Below are 18,778 nucleotides of genomic sequence, written 5' to 3' on the forward strand. Positions count from 1 at the left end.
AGAAACAAACAAACAAAGATGGATTTTTGTTCTCTTACACCACTAATATTTTAGGGTGTTTGTTATAATGACCTATTTCAGCTTCTTCTATTACAAAAATAATTATCCCAGAAGTTGGGAGTTTCTGAAACATAAAACATAAAGTATATATTCTTGTTTATTCATAGGCTGAGGAAGCCACTAATTATTGTAATCTTGAAAGATGGTCGTCTGTCTGTTGCTTGCAGTAAGGAAGCATGGTTTAGAAAATAGGTCATGAATCTTATAAATCTTCAGTATTCGGAAGAGTTTGAAAAACTGAACGTTAGTCTTCAGAGTTGATTGCTGTTACCTGCTTTTGACAGAATATTACTAAAAACCTGGTAACCTCAGATAAGAATTGGCAAATTTGCAGACTCAAATGAAAGAAAATGGAGAGATTCAAGAAATTTCAGAATTTGCAAAGTGAGGCAAATCAATTACTCTGAGATCATAAATACTAGGAAATATAATTGAGAAAGTATTTTAAGTGACAAAGGTGATTAAAACTCTGATTTCTAATAGAGAAAAATAAAGATAGGGCTTTTATATCTACTACTAAAACTTTCAAAAAATTAAGGAGACTCAGAATAAAATTGACTTAGAGAAAATATTCCTCAAGATTCAATATTTATGAAATAAGAAGTCTACTAGGTTTTTGAAAGTGCTGAGTAGCCAAACAAGCTGTAAGACTGAACTAAAACTGTCTGGACTTAAAGTTTGATAATCTAAACTTTTTTTTTTTTTTTTTCCCCTGAAACAGGGTCTCACTCTGTCACTTAGGCTGGAGTGCAGTGACATCAACATGCTCACTGCAGCCTTGATCTCTCTGGCTCAAGCGTAGCTGGGCCCCCCCGCAGCCTTCTTCAACCTTAGCTGAGAACTCAGGTGTACACCACCATGCTTGGCTAATTTTTTTCTTTTTCTTTTTGTAGAAACAGGGTATCCCTAATGTTGCCTAGGCTGGTATTGAACTCCTGGGTTCAAGCGATCCTCCCTCCTTGGCCTCCCCAAATGTTGGGATTACAGGCATGAACCATCATGTCCGGCCACTGCCCAAAATTCTAAGGGTAGGAACAGTTTGAGAAAGTTGCTCAACCCCACAGTACATGTTCTTGATCCTCAACTTGAAGATGTGGCAAAAAAGTATAATGGAAAAGGAAAATATCAGAGGAAGATAATAGTCACAGACAAAAACAGACAAGGGAGTTAATCACAGAGGAATTGTGATTGTTTTGAGTATGCTCAACCTGCAACATCTGGCTTTTTTCACATCCTAATCCCCACCATAGTCACTGAATTTCTGCAGAGTAAAAGTGAAGCTATCTAGATAATTGATAATGAATATTAGAGTTTTCGTAAAGGTGAGCCCTTTGAAAAAGGACCAAAGGGGTTATGGAGATTGAGGGCAAAGAGGGGAAGGGCAGAAAAAAAGCAGAAAAGTTGTGACAAGTTGAGTGGCTTCAAGATCATAGATAAAACAAAACAAAACTAAAACAGTGGAGAAGTTTGGCTTGTGTTGAGTGCAATTAAAGAAAATTCCTGGAACCCTAATTCCTTGAGCACACTGTATGGTACAGAACTTCTACATTTCTTATGGATTCTCAGTGGATGTAATATGAATTTTCAATATACATTACAGTTTGTTTTCCAATGTAAGGACAAAATACTTGTGTAACAAAAAGAAGAGCAGTAGAAATGCATTCTGTGATGTGATTTGGAAATTTAAGAAGATAAGATTAGATGAAAAATTAAGCTGCTGATTTGAAATAATGAGTCATAATTTTAAGGTTAGTTTTAGTTTTAAAGTTATGAAGCTTATGGAATGGTGGGGAAAATGACTATTTAAATTTGTTTTATCTCCTCATACTCTATAGTTGAGCATAGAAGCCACATTCATATTCCAGACTTTCACAAATGGCCCATTTCCTCACTTATTATTCTAGCTTCCCACTCACTCCTTCAATCTAACCATCTACTTTGACTAAACTCTTATTTCTATTTCCTCCACTAAGCCCTACCAAGATTCATGCTAGCTTTGATATGCAAAAATACTATCTTAAAATTAAGAAATAAAATTGCACTTAAAATAATGCCATTTAATTTACACGCACAAAGATTTGCCTCCTGCTGTTTATTTTGTAACAGTCAAATTTTGAATTGTTGAACTTGTTCCAATGTATTCAATCTACAAAATAACAAGCTTTCCATAACAAACAGTGCTTATCTAAATAGCACTTAATATATGCACTGTAATTCTCTATGTTCTTCTGAGTCTTCCATTAAGTTTGAAGACAGGAACTAATTTGTCTTCCTCCCTCAAGAGTCTAGCCCAGGACCTGGCAAATTACAGTCACTTGGTAAGTTTTTGAGATTTTTTAAAATAATGAATCCTTAAATTTACAGATATGATATCTGTCATTTAACTTTGGTTGGGCTCCAGAACACAACTTCAGTCAGCCATCTTGTTCATTATACCTAACCGTGTTCATTAAAAAAGAAAAGAAATCCATTTAAAATGTTTAAAAGATAATTAGCAATGTATATTCTATTGATAATAGATACTTTGGTATTAAAATGCATACACTTTGATAAACTGAAGATTGGTTTACTAATCTGAGTCAGTAAATTTTAAAAAGACTGCAATTAACCCTTATTAGCCTTCTATTCATTGCAATAATTTCTGTATTCGGTATTAGGATATTTTCAAACCAATATACTATTAAATATTTTCCTCTAAGATAATTGAAAACAACACTCAGTTAAATTAAAAGTCAAGGCAAAAATAAATGTTTGGCAGGGAGTGAGTTGTTAAACCAGAAGTAGTTATGATGTCCATCAGCTCACTTTCCCATTCTGTTAGTGGGCTTTTAGTGCTTTTAGTTACTGTGAACTGCTAATTTAATACATATTTAAAAGAGAAACGTTAGCATGTTTATTTTTTTAAGAAGTTAATAAGAAATGAACTAGACTGGATACTTATAAAAACTTTCTATTTTCAATATGTGACTAATTCTATAGGTAATATCTGAACCTATCATTATTAATCAACTAATAAAATATTTTGCTTGATTACGAGATGCAGTTAAAGAAACACAGATACCAAACATTTTACATTTTTGTCTCCTTCTTGGTGATTGGGAAGCCATAAAACAAAGAAAAGTGGGACCATTACTTTGAAATTAAATTTATCACAAAGAGGGCAAAATGCAGACAGAATGATAAACAACTTATTTCAAGTATGGTTCAGACTAGAATACAATTATCTCCAGCCCTAGAAAGCAAGGAATTGATTTAGAAGCTGTGCAGCAGATAAAATTGTGTAGAAAAGCGAGGCTCAAACCTTTAAAAGAATTTTAAGGTAGGCTTAGAGAATACTGAGTGTGGTAGATATGAATACTTACCTACATAATATACATTTTAATGTGCCTCAATAATAAAATCACATTTTTATTTGGAGTATCTGTTTGCCCAGTGAAATAATACTTCCTTCCCCAGATTCTCTTTCAGCTAGATTATCCATGTGATACATTTTTGGATTCTGTGACACAAGAATTTTCCCTTCGGCCTTCACTTTCCATTTGATTTCCACTTTGCCTATGGATAGAATGCTTAGATATGAAGCAGCCATCTTTTGCCCAACCTAACAGAGGCCCCAGTTGACAGTTCTTATAAACCACCAGATTTGTGAGTAGAAAGATCTTCGGATACTTTTAACAGTCTTTGAGACTTCCAGCTGAGGCTAGAGACACTGCGAAGCAGAGATAAGCCCGACTTTCTATGCCCTGTCTGATTTCCTGACCCACAGAAGGCATGATCAGAAACCACTGATGTTTTGCACAATGAAGTTTTGGAATAACGTCTTATGCAGCCACAACACCTGGAACAATAAGTCATTGAATTAAATATTTGGTAAATAGAAATAATATAGGTTCAGAAGAAATCAATAAACAAATTCCAAATATTTAATATGTCTTTAGAAAACTTATTAAGAAGAAAACTTCTCATCCAGATTAAACATTTGAAAGTTTTGTCTTAGTACACTAGAAACAGTTATTGGAGGCATAGTTAAATTTGTTGACACTACATGATATTATCTAGATTTAAAACCTACAATTTTGGAAAAGAGCCTGATTTCATTAAATTAAAAAGTCTTTCCAGGTAGTCACTCATTTGAACACACCATTTTGGGAACAAAAGAGAAAACCTGCATAATTGTGTAAACATATAAAACCTATGAAACAAGTTTTTACAAATACCTTCCCAGTACCATTGGGAAATATTTGGGGAAAAAATGATTTTTGTTACACAATCAGTTTGAGAATAAATCTCCATATGAGATCGTATTAATTAACTTGCCAAGTAAGATGGATAAAGAAGTAGCATTTTCATAAGCTTTGAAGAATGTAGTTTTGCTAAATTGCATATTACCACCAATTAAGAATCATACAGAAAAGAAACCTAAGATAAGAAATGGTGTTCCTGGATAGGTACTTCCTCGCTGAGGAGATCACCTGTTATTGTTTTGCCCTCACTTTTCCTATGAGAACCTGTTCCTTCTAGTTAGTAGTCAAGTGCATCTTCCAAAGATGTTTCTGTACCATCTCTACTATATAATCATGTAAAAACCCACATGAAGTAAATTTGAAAGTTTTTAACCCCAAAAGGGAGAAAAATCTTATTTCCTAAATAAGGATAAACATAAACCTTTTCTAAAAAATCACTTAAATCAGTAGATTATTTGATTTACTTTTTCACTAAAAAAAAACTAAATAAAACAAAGAAAACAACACATTGTGAAAAGAAATGAAGAATAAATCAATTAAGCATGCGACCTTTAAATAAATATTTGAATGATATGGATACACACAAAAATTGAGTAAGAAAAAGTCAAAATTTTATCTCTAATTTAAACACCAAATGTGGCTGGCATTAATGATCTATAAGGACCACTTTTTATAATAATGATAAGAAAGGATACAAAAGTTAAATGATAATCACATTGGACTTATATATAAAAAACTAATAACTATGTAAATTAAATTTTACAGAAGATTTTAACTTGAATAATATATTCTCTGCTTAATAATGCTTTCAACTCATGAGTAATGAACATAATAAAGTTTAGAAATTTAAGACTGAAATGTTTGTCCCCTGCTGTGACTTAACTATTAGAGTTACAATCTATTAAAGGGGAAAAAAAGAAAACAGAACAATAGTCTAACCTCCTGATGAAAGGTAACTTCTAGTTTTCTGTATTTCCTACAAATGAACATTACCAGGGAATCTCAAACATATCTTATTTCTAATGCCATAATCTGTATTTAAATGGTGACACTAAGCAACACAGAAAAGCAGATTGCATTTGGTAAGGCAATATTAAAATATTAATCTAGGAACACAAGTTAAAATTTCACTGGATTAGAGATTCCTATCTTTGTAGTAACTTTCAGAGGCACATAAAAAAGGAAAGAATCACTCAGTAACTTTGACTTCTATAACTTTCAATTTTGTTAGTTTTAACTCACATATAAGTCAGAATCACTGAGAATTTCTTGAAAATATATCATGTGGAGAAATGCTTGTTGAAGTGGAAATCAGTGCACAAAATACTGTTGATGCTGGAACAAAGTTTTGTGTTTTTCTTTTCAGAAAAGCAAAACAAAAAAGTCAGAATAATACAAAAATAGAAATAATGAAATTACCACAATAAGGTAAAACTAAATATTATTACTTTCTGTCTCCAAAATACTATTATAAATAAAGGAATAATATATTTGAAACTTTAGGCAGAAATTTAAAAAGCCAAATAACTTCAACAACCAGGATTTAGGAAATTTGACTGGCAAGATTCCCAATGACAATTTACAGAAAATAAGATATAAAAACTTTCTTTCATTCACTGTGAAGTGATTCTGACAAATGATCAAATACTATTTAATCTGTACAGAAAATAATGAGCCAAAAATTTTAGCTGTAGTGAAAATTAATGAAGTGACTATTGGCTGTTTCCACCCACATTTAAATGTTATTTACTTCAACTCTGGCATTCTTTTGTTCATCGTTATACTTGATATGGGTTGATCAACATGATGGTATATGGAATATAAGCAATTTGAAAGTCTATGCCATATATTCTTAAAAATCTGAGATTCACTTGGACAAACTAATCAGGAATAAAACTGGAAGTTTTGCATTGGACATAATTGGTGTCTGAAGATACTCTAGGCACTTTGGTGAAGAGTCTTGTGTGTCCTTAGGATTTTTGATTGGAATGGCTAACCCAGAAAGATTTAGAAGCATTAATCAGGTAGAAAATAAAATGAGTCAACTCAATGGGAAAAAATACCCACCTGTAAAACACACTGGTTATGTGTGTGTGTGTGTGTGTGTGTGTGTGTGTGTGTATATATATATATATATATAATTTGTTTGTTTTTGCCTGTTGCCCACGCTGGAGTGCAATGGCACAATCTCGCTCACTGCAGCCTCTGCCTCCTGGGTTCAGGCAATTCTCCTGCCTTGGCCTCCTGAGTAGCTGGGATTACAGGTGCCCACCACCAAGCCTGGCTAATATTTCTTTTCTATTTTTGGTAGAGATAAGGTTTCACCATGTTGGCCAGGCTGGTCTCAAACTCTTGACCTCAGGTGATCCACCCCCCTCAGCCTCCCACGGATTACAGGCATGAGCCACCGTGCCTGGCCTTAAAAGTGTATTTCTTAGTCAAATTCATTTTCATGAACTTAAAATGGAGGGATTAGTGAACTATTTAATTAATGAATTTATTCTGTCTTTTGTCTTATTAAATAGTTTACCTTTGAGACTTCTGGTTTCTGGCCCAGCATGAAAGGAGCTTAGAAGTGCACCCTAAAAAAAAAAAAAAGTTAAACAGTGAAAAGTGAACAACGCCTTCTCTCTTTGAAGTGAGATCACAGGGCAAGGCCCTACTCCCAAAATTGGAGAGACAGGCAAATATAGAGAATCACATCTTTCTAGAGCAGAAACATCCATGAGAATCAGTGCTAGGTTAGGAATAAGTGATGAAATGATGGAGGCTCAGTGTAGACAATTTTGAGAGTTAAAAATTCCAAGGGACCCAGTCATAGGGAGGCCCTCAGACTTGTGTAGGTGTTACTTCCAGGAGTTCTACCAGGTGCTTACAGTGAATATCTGAGAAAAATTCCTTCCCACCTCAGGCAAGGAGAGGGCAACAGTGACCATTTTGAAATATACTGGGCCAGAAACCAGAAGTCAACATGAGATTTGAAATATACTGGGCCAGAAACCAGAAGTCAACATGAGATTTGAAGAAGACAGATATCTAAACCATATAATTCTGCCTCTAACTCCTAAAAATCTTATGCCTTTCTCACATTGCAAATATAATTATCCTGTGCCAACAGTCTTTAAAAAGCTTTAACTCATTCCAGCATCAAGTATAAAGTTCTAAGTCTTATCTGAGACTCATCTCCTTCCACTTATGAGCCTGTAAAATTAAAACAAATTATTTACTTTCAAGATACAATGGGGGTATAGGCATTGGGTAGAAATTCCAATTCCCAAAAGGAGAAGTCAGCAAAAAGAAAGAGGCTACAGTTTCCATGCAAGTCTGAAACACAGTAGGTAGTCATTATATCTCAAAGCTCCAAAATCATCTCCTTTTACTCCATGTGTCACATCCAGAGCACACTGATACAAGGGGTGGACTTCCAAGGCCTTGGATGACTCTGTCCCTGTGGCGCTGCAGGGAGCAGTCCCTGTGGCTGCTTTTACAAGTTGGAGTTGAGCAACCGTGACTTTTCTAGGCTCAGAATGCAAGCTCTTGGTGGATCTACCATTATAGTATCTGGAAGGTGGCAGCCCTATTCCCACAGCTCCAATAGGCAGTGCCCTGGTGTGGACTGTATGTAGGGGCTCCACCTCCACATTCCCCTCCTCACTGCACTAGTTCGGCTTCTCTGCAGAGGCTCTGCCCCTACAGCAATCTTTGTGCCTGGCACCCAGGCTTTCTCATGCATCCTACAAAAACTAGGGAGAAGCTGCCAACTCTCCTTCCCTTTTGCAATCTGCATGCCTGTAGGCTTAACACCATGTAGACATTACCAAGGCTTATGGCTTGCACCTTCCAGAGCTGTGGCCTGAGCTATATCTGGGGCCCTTTGAACTGAGGCTGGAGTCAAAGTAGCCTGGATTCAGGGAGCACTGTCCCAAGGCTGCACTGGGCAGCAGATCACTGGGCCTAGCCTCTGAAACCATTCTTTCCTCCTAGGCCTCTGAGCCTGTGATGAGAGGGGCTGCCTCAAAGATCTCCAAAATGCCTTTGAGGCCTCTTTTTCATTGTCTTGGATATTAGCACTCTAATCCCTTTTAGTCACACTAATCTCTCAAGCAAGTGGTTTCTCCACAGCCTGCTTGGATTCTTCACCAGAAAATGGGGTTTTCTTTTCTACAACATGGCTAGGCTGGAACTTTTCCAAAGTTTTACACTCTAGGCAACATCTTGAATACTTTGCAGCTTAGAAATTTCTTCTGCCAGATACCCTAGGTCATCGCTCTTAAATTCAAACTTTCTCAGATCCATAAGGCATGAATACAATGAAGCCAAGCTCTTTGCTAAGGCATAACATGTGTGGCCTTTGTTCCAGTTCCAGTAAGTTAATTTTTATCTGAGACCTCATCAGCCTGATCTTCATTGTCTGTATCACTATCAGTATTTTGGTCAAAACCATTTAACTAGTCTCAAGATCCAAACTTTCCCTCATCTTTCTGTCTTCTGAGACCTCCAAGCTCTTTCAACATCTGCCTGCTATCCAGTTCCAAATCTGCTTCCACATTTTCAGTTATCTGTATAGCAACTTTCCACCCCCCAGTATCAATTTTCTGTATTAGGCCATTCTTACATTTCTGTAAAGAAATAACAGAGGCTGTGTGATCTGTAAAGAAAAGAGGTTTAATTGGCTTACTGCTCTGTAGGCTGTAACAGCATGGCTTCAGTATTTGCTTCTGGGAAGGGCCTCAGGAACCTTACAACCATGGCAGAAGGCAAAGAGAGAATGGACACATCACATAGAGTGGAAGCAAGAGAGGAAGCATGGAGGTGCCACACACTTTTAAACAATGAGAACTTTTATGAACTCATTCATCCCCAAGGGGATGGCACTAAGCCATTCATGAGATATCTGCCCACATGATCTAAGCATCTCCACCAGGACCCACCTCTAACAATGGGAATTATATTTCAACATGAGATTTGGAGGGAACAAATATCCAAACTGTATTAGTCACGGTTCTCTAGAGGGACAACACTAATAGGATAGATGTATATGTAAAGAGGAGTTTATTAAAGAGTACTGACTCACATGATCACAAGGTGAAGTGCCACAATAGGTCATCTGCAAGCTGAGGAACAAGGAAGCTAGTCTGAGTCTCAAAACCTCAAAAGTAGGGAAGCTGACAGTAGAGCCTGCAGTCTGTGGCTAAAGACCAAGACCCCCTGGCAAACCACTGGTATATGTACAAGAGTCCAAAAGCTTAAGAACTTGGAGTTCAATATTTGAGGGCAGGAAACATCCACCACAGGAGAAAGATGAAGGCTAGAAGACTCAGCAAGTCTGCTCTTTCTATCTTCTTCTGCTCACTTTATTCTAGCTGCACTGGCAGCTAATTAGATGGTGCCCACCCAGATTGAGAGTGGGTCTGCCTCTTGCAGTCCACTCACTTAAATGTTAGTCTCCTTTGGCAACACCCTCAGGGACACATGAAGGAATGATACATTGCATCTTTCAATTCAATCAACTTGACACTCAATATTAATCATCCCAAGTCCACCCATTGTCAACTTAAGCCCATACACATCTCCTGAAATCATACATAATCCTCAAATAAAGACAATAATAAGGTCATAATTATGCCTAACATAATGCAGCTTTCCTTTGTACTACCGGAAGCACACTGATCCTTAACTTAAATGCTATTACATAAAGTTAACAACACTTAAATGCTGATATGAAGTCAATAAATCTTATGTCACATGATAAAGGAAAAAAGGAAATAAAATATATTCTCTTAGTACAAGTGTATATATGCACAAACACATTCTTAACAAAATAAGGAGGAAATACTCATGACAATTACAGTCCTCATTTCTGCAACTGGTTATATGGTCGTAGCTGGAATTGATGACTGCCTTCTTCTACTACACATTCTGTATTCCCTTTGCCTACAGCAAACACCTCCTTAGCTGGTCATGGTTTTTTACCTGGTGGGGCGATCCAAACCTTCATTCCTGAAGGGTCTGGCCATTTGTAATTCAGCGTGGGTCGAGTTGTTGTAGTTTCTCATTGACCTTAATCACAGGACGTGGTAATACTAAGAGATGCCCTAATGGATCTCCTGTATTACATACATACTCTTCCTTATCTCCATTGTAGAGTAGCAGATCCATTTCATCTTGATAGTCTGGGTCAATCACCTCAGCCAACAGTGTAACTCTCTTCTTAGCCTGTTGACTTAGAGATAAGAGGAGCCCAAAGTAACCAAGTGGCAATCTTAACTTCCAGTTAAATGGAATCATTGTTGTGTCTACTGGTGGCAGCATTCTTCCCTCTTGAACTAAGACTGTAGGTAAGTAGAATGTAATGTTGTGGGAACAGGAAGCAAAAATTTTGCTAGTGGGTCACTAGGGGTGATGACAAGTGGTGCCACTTCCACTTCCACCCCTTGATTCCTGGATCCATGGGAGAAACAGTACCGTATATTGGACACTGATTCAGAGAATACATGGCCTTCTGGAGAACTTAATCTCAGTCCTGCTAACTATTGTCACCTAGTTGGCATTGTAATTTTAACTTCAAAAAGCCATTCCACCAGTCTATCAATCCAGCTGCTTCAGGATGATGGGGAACATGGTAAGACCAGGGAATTCCATGAGCATGAGCCCACCACAGCACTTCTTTAGCCGTAATGTGAGTGCCTTGGTCAGAGGCTATGTGGAATACCAGTGACAGTGGATAAGGCATTCTGTGCATCCACGGATGATAGTCTTGGCAGAAGCATTGCATGCAGGATAGGCAAAACCATATCCACAGTAAGTGTCTATTCCAGTGAGAACAAACCACTGCCCTTTCCATGATGGAAGGGGTCCAATATAACCAACCTGCCAGCAAGTAGTTAGTTGATCACCCTGAGGAATGGTGTCATATTGAGGGCTCAGTGTTGGTTTCTGCTGCTGGCAAATTGGGCACTCAGAGGTGGTCGTACCCAGGTCAGCCTTGGTGAATGAAAGTCCATGTTGCTGAGCCCATGTGTAACCTCCATCGCTGCCACCATAGCTACTTTGTTCATGAGCCCAATAGGTGATGACAGGGTTGGCTGAGGAAAGAGGCTGAGTGGTGCCCACAGAACAAATCATTCTATCCACTTGATTATTAAAATCCTCCTCTGCTGAGGTCACTTTTTGGTGAGCACTCACATAAGTTACAATATCGTCACAGTTTTTGAACACTCAGAGAGGTCCATTCACATAACTCTTCCCCAAATTTCTTTGTCACCAATTTTCAACTCATGGTTCTTCCATGTCCCTGACCATACAGCAAAACAATTGGCTCCAGCCCATGAATCAGTATGTAACCACACATCTGACCATTTCTACTTCCAAGCAAAGCGTACAACCAGATGCACTGCTCGAAGTTCTGCCCACTGAGAAGATTTTGCTTTGCCACTGTACTTCAGGAATGCCCTAGAAAGGGGCTGTAGTGTTGCAGCTGTCCACTGTCAGGTGGTGCCTGCAGATCATGCAGGGCCATCTGTAAACTAGGCCCTAGTCTTCTCTTTCTCTGTCAATTGATCATAAGGAATTCTCCATGAGGCCATCCATGCAGACTGGGAGAGAGAAGATATGGTAGCACAAGTGGGGACCATGGACATTTGAGCCACTTCCTCATGTAATTTACTAGTGCCCTCAAGACCTGCTCGAGCCAGATCATATGTATACCACTTCCATTGGATGATGGAATGCTGCTGTGCATGGCCAACTTTATGGCTAGGTGGGTCAGAAAGCACCCAGTTCATGACACGCAGTTCATGTCATATGTTGACTTGATGACCCATAGTCAAACGCTCATTCCACCAAAGCCCAGTAACAAGTCAAGAGCTGTCTCACAAAAGGAGAGTAGTTATCTGCAGAAGATGGCAGGACCTTGCTCCAAAATCTTAGAGGCCTCCACTGTGATTCACCTATGGGGGCCTGTCAAAGGCTCCAAACAGCATCCCTATCTGCCACTGACACATCAAGAACCATTGGATCTGCTGAGTTATATGGCCCAAGTGGCAGAGCAGCTTGCACAGTAGCCTGGACCTGTTGCAGGGGCTTCTCCTATTCTGGACCCTACTCAAAACTGGCATCCTTTTGGGTCACTTGATAAATGGGCTTTAATAACACACCCAAATGAGGAATATGTTGTCTCTAAAATCCAAATAGGTCCACTAGGCGTTGTGCCTCTTTCTTGGTTGTAGGAGGAGCCAAATGCAGCAATTTATCCTTCACCTTAGAAGTAATATCTTGACATGTCCTACATCTCTGGACTCCCAGAAAATTTTACTGAGATAGAAGGTCCCTGAAATTTAGTTGGAATAATTTCCAATCCCCTGGCATGCAAATGTGTCATCAATAAGTCCAGTGTGTTTGCTACTTCTCACTTACTGGATCCAATCAGCATAATGTCATCAGTGTAATGAACCAGCGTGATACCTTATGGAAAGGAAATGTGATCAAAATCTCTGCAAACAAGATTATGACACAAAGTCAGAGAGCTGATATACCCCTAAGGTAGGACAGTGAAAGTATATTGCTGGCCTTGCCATCTGAAGGCAAATTGCTTCTGGTGGGCCTTATGGACAGGAATGGAGAAAAAAGCATTTACCAAATCAATGGCTGTAAACCAGGTACCAGTAGATGTGTTAATTTGCTCAAGCAATGAATCCACATCTGGTACAGCAGCTACAATTGGAGTAACCACTTGGATTAGCTTACAATAATCTACTGTCATCCTCCAAGATCTATCTGTCTTCTGCACAGGCCAAATAGAGTTGAACAGGGATGTGGTGGGAATCACCCCTTATGTGTCTTTCAAGTCCTTTATGGTGGCACTAATCTCTGCAATCCCTCCACAGATGCGATATTGTTTTTGATTTACTATTTTTCCAGGTAGAGGCAGTACTGATGGCTTCCATTTGGCTTTTTCCACAATAATAGCCATGACCCTACCAGTCATGGAGCCAATGTGGGATTCTGCCCACCTGCTAAGTATGTCTATGCCAATTATGTATCCTGGCACTGGAGGAAATGACCACAGCATGAGCCCAGGGACCCACTGGCCCCAGTGTAAGTTGGACCTTAGTTGAAACTCAATTACCTGAGTTCCAAAAGCCCCTACTTTAACTAGAGGACCACAATGATGTTTTGGGTCCCTTAGAATCAAACATCAGCTCAGAGTCAGTGTCCAGTAGTCCTTGAAAGGTCTGATTATTTCCCTTTCCCCAGTGCACAGTTACCCTGGTTAAGAGTCCAGAAGTCTCCTTTGGGAAGGATGAGAGGAGGATTAACAGCATAAACTGTCGGTAGTGGGGTCCTTCCTCAAGGGGAACTAGCCTCCCTTTGTTACAGGAAAGCGGTCCCAATCCAGACCTCAAGAGAGGGTTCTTGAGTCTCATGCAAGAAAGAATTTAGGGTGAGTCCACAGTGCAAAGCAAAAGCAAATTTATTAAAAAAGTAAAGGAATAAAAGAATGGCTACTCCATAGACAGAGCAGCCCTGAAGCCTGCTGGTTGCCCATTTTTATGGTTATTTCTTGACGATATGCTAAACAAGGGGTGGATTATTCATGCCTCCCCTTTTTAGACCATATAGGGTAACTTCTTGACATTGCTATGGCACTTGTAAAATGTCATGGCACTGGTGGGAGTGTAGCAGTGATGACTACCAGAGGTCACTCTTGTCACCATTTTGGTTTTGGTGGATTTTGACTGACTCCTTTACTGCAAGCTGTTTTATCAGCAAGGTCTTTATGACCTTTACGTTGTGCTGACCTCCTATCTCATCCTGTTCGTTCAAATGCCTTAACCATCTGGGAATGCTGCCTAGTAGGTTTTAGTCTCATTTTACCCAGTGAATATTTAAGATGGAGTTACTTTGGTTCACACATCTCTGACACCTTCACACAAGGGGTTCTGGGTCTGTAAACTGATTCAAGTCTGGAAATTGATTGAGGGCCCATGATTCTCTATTTTTATAATTCAAATTAGTATTTTGTCCACTTGACCTAGAAGTTTTCTGCTTATACAAATTAAGTAAGAATGCAGTAGGCTTCCTATCTATTTCACTTCTAGAAACACCATGATTAATTTGCCAACGCCAGAGCTCTAGACAAAGAATCTACACCATTCACAAAAATTAATTCAAAAAAATGGGTGACTAAGAAAGCTAAAAACACACAAAAATATCTATAAAAATGGACAAATGAGATCATATTAAGGCAACAAGTTTCCGTACAGCAAAGGAAAAAAATCAACAAAGTGAAGAGACAACCCACAGGACAGACAACCCACAGAATGGGAGAAAATATTTACAAACTACCCATCTGACAAGAGATTAATAACCAGAATATATAAGAAGTTCAAACATCTCTATAGGAAAAAATTGAATAATCCGATCAGAAAATGGGCAAAAGAGTTGAATGGACATTTCTCAAAAGATGATGTACAAATGGCAACCAGGCATATGAAAAGGTGCTCAACATCATTAATCATCAAAGAAATGCAAATCAAAACTACAATGACATATTATCTCACCCCAGTTAAAATGCTTTTATCCAAATGTCAGGCACTAGCAAATATTGGTGAGGATGTGGAGAAAGCGGAACCTTCATACACTCTTGGTCAGAATTTAAATTAGTATGACCACTATGAAGAACAGTTTGGAGGTTCTTCAGAAAGCTAAAAATAGAGGTACCATATGATCCAGCAATACCATTCCTGGATATATACCCAAAAGTAAAGAAATTAGTATACTGAAGAGGTATCTGCACTCCATATTTGTTGCAGCACTGTTCACAATAGCCAAGATGTGGAAGCAACCTAAGTGTGCACCAACAGATAAATGGATAAATAAAATGTAGTACATATACACAATGGAGTACTATTCAGCCATAAAAAAGAATGAGATATTGTCATTTGCAACAACATGGATGAAAATGGAAGACATTATATTAAGTAAAATACCCCAGTCACAGAAAGACAAACATGGCACAGTTTCACTTATTTGTAGGAAATAAAAATCAAAACAATTGAACTCATGGAGATATAGAGTAAAAAGATGGTTACCAAAGGCTACAAAGGGTGGGAAGATCAGTAGAGGTGGGGATGGTTAATGGGTTAAAAAAAAAAGAGAGAGAAAGAATAAGACCTAGTATTTGATAGCACAACAGTATGACTATAGTCAATAACGCACATTTTAAAGTAACTAAAAGAGTACAATTTGATTGTAACACAAAGCATAAATTCTTGAGATGGATACCCAACTTTCCATGATTTGATTATTGCACATTGCATGCCTGTGCCAAAATATGTCATATAGCCCATAAATATATACACCTACTCTGTGCCCACAAAAATTAAAGATTAAAACAAAACAAAAAAATCTACAAACCGTTCCTTTCTGAAATTCGTCACCTCCAAAGGATTTGAATACCAACAGGGAATTAGTGTTTATTTTTAATTTAGCAAAAGTATCTTTTTAAAATGCTAATATCCAGTTTTGAGGTGAAAGTGATTGTTTAAAGTCAATTAATGTAATCCACCATGTCCACAGGTTAAAAGAAAAATCACATGACTATATCAATGGATGCAGAAAAAGTATTTGACAAAATCTAACACCAATTTATTATCATAACTAGGAATAGAAGGGAACTTCCTCAACTTGGAGAACATCTTCAAATTACCCACAGCTAGCATCGTATTTAATGGTGGAAACTTAAAGCTTTCCCACTAATATCAGGATCAAGGTATTTCCTCTCATCACTGTTTTTCAACATCATACTGGAATTCCTAACTAATTCAGTAAGACCAAAAACGAAAGTTATAGTGATTGGGAAGGAAGAAATACAGTTATCTTTTTCTCTCACATGACATGAACATGAATGTAAAAATTCAAAATAATAAACAAAAGACCGTCTGAAACTAATAAGCCATTATAGCAAGTTTGCAAAATACATACTCAATATATATAAAAGCCAACCGCTTTCCTATATGTCAGTAAAGGCCAAGTGCAAATTGAAATTAAAAACACTATACTATTTACATTAGCACCCAAAATATGTAATAATTTGATATAAATCTAAAAATATAGTATAAGATCTATATGAGGAAAACTACAAAATATGATGAAAAATGAAAGAAGAACTAAATAAATAGAAATTATTCCATGCTGAAGGATAGTAAGACTCAAAATTGTCCAGATGTCAGTGTTTTCCAACTATATCTCTTGATTCTATTCAATTCCAATCAATATCTTAGCAGGTTATTTTGTGGTTATCAAAAACTGATTCTAAAATTTATATAGAGGCAAAAGATCAGAAGAGCAAATTCAATGTTGAAAGAGATGAACAGATGACTGACTGACTTCAATACATAATGTAAAGCTACAGTATTCAAGTAAATGGCATTCTGGCAAATAAATGAACACATAGATCCATGAACAAAGTAGAGACCTCAGAAACAGACCCACATGTAGTCTACTGATCTTTGACAAAAGAGCAAAGGCAGTATGATGGAGCAAAGGTAATCTTTTCAATAAATAGTGCTAAAACAACTGAAAATTCACATTCAAAAAAAATGTAGACAAAGAATCTACACCATTCACAAAAATTAATTCAAAATGAGTCATAGACCTAAATGTAAAATGCAAAGCTGTATAATATAGGAGACAATCTATATGATCTCAGGTATGGCTATGACATTTTAGATATATATTAAAGGCACAATCCATGAAAGAAAGAATAAGTTGGACCTTCTTAAAACTGAAAACTTCTGCTGTGTAAAAGATATTTTGAAGAGAATTGAAGGATAAACCAGACTGAGAAAATATTTTCAAGAGGCCCACAAAAGACTATTATCCAAAATATGCAAAAAAACACTTAAAACTTAATAAGAAAATGAACAACTTATTAATAAAATAAACAAAGACCTGATCAGACACCTCACCAAAGAAGGTATACAGGTTGTAAATAAGTATATAAAAAGATGTTCCACATCATATGTCATCTGGGAAATGCAAATTAAAACAATAATGAGTGAGAACATGTGATGTTTGGTTTTTTTGTCCTTGCGATAGTTTGCTGAGAATGATGGTTTCCAGCTTCATCCATGTCCCTACAAAGGACATTAATTCATCCTTTTTTATGTCTGCATAGTATAGGAATTAAACAATGAAAACACTTGGACACAGGAGGGGGAACATCACACACCAGGGCCTGTTGTGGGGTTGGGGGACGGGGGAGGGATAGCATTAGGAGATATACCTAATGTAAATGACAAGTTAATGGGTGCAGCACACCAACGTGGCACATGTATACATATGTAACAAACCCGCACATTGTGCACATGTACCCTAGAACTTAAAGTATAATAAAAAAAAATGAGATATCACTATTCACCTTTTAGAATGGCCAAAATCCAGAACGCTGACAACACCAAATGCTAGAAAGGATGAGGTACAGCAGGAACTTTCCTTTATTTCTTATGGGAATGCAAAATGATACAACCACTTTGGAAAAGAGATTGGCAGTTTCTTACAAAACTAAACATAGTCTTACAATATGATCCAACAATTGCACTCTTTGCTGTTTACCCAAACGAATTGAAAATTTACGGCCCATAAAAACTTGCACATGAATGTTTATAGCGGCCTTATTTATAACTGACAAAACTTGGAAGGAACCAAAATGTTCTTCAGAAGGTGAAAGGATAAACTGTGGTACATCTGACAATGGAATATTATTCAGTACTAAAAAAATATGAGCTATGACACCATGGAAGACATGAAAGAAACTTAAATGCATCTTATAAGTGCAAGAAGCCAAAGTGAAAAGGTTACATATATATGATTCCACCTATATGAGCTTCTGGAAAAGGAAAAATTATGGAGACAGTAAAAAGGTCAGTGGTTTCTAGCAGTTAGCAGGGAAGGAGTGATAAACAGGGAAAGCACAGAGAATTGAAGGCAGTAAATCTATTCTGTATGCTATTACAGTGGTGAATACATGTTATTATACATTTATCAAAACCCATAGGATGCATAGCACTAACAGTGAACTCTAATGTAATGTATGGAGATAAATCAATGTAGGTTCATCTATTACAAAATACGTACTACGGTGGTGCAGGATGTTGATATGCACAACTAGGGAGGCTGTGCATGTGTGGGGACAGGAGCTATATTTGTCCTCTGTATATTTCCTGCCCAATTTTACTGTGAACCTTAAACTCTTTACAAAGTTTATTAATTTAAAAATTGTAGTTTTAAAATTCTCAATCTATTAACATGTGGCTGCTTATGCTTCTATGGTGAAAAAATTCAGAAGTCAACAGATACAGATTTAATTTCTGCCTGTGTGACTTTAGGCAAGTTATTTCACCTATTTTATACTCAGATTTCTGATCCATTAAATGGAGTTAAAAAGTCAGCTTCTGGGGCCGGGCGCAGTG

This window comes from Hylobates moloch, unplaced genomic scaffold (assembly GCF_009828535.3).
Source record: "Hylobates moloch isolate HMO894 unplaced genomic scaffold, HMol_V3 SCAFFOLD_6, whole genome shotgun sequence".
Classification (NCBI taxonomy): Eukaryota; Metazoa; Chordata; class Mammalia; order Primates; family Hylobatidae; genus Hylobates; species Hylobates moloch.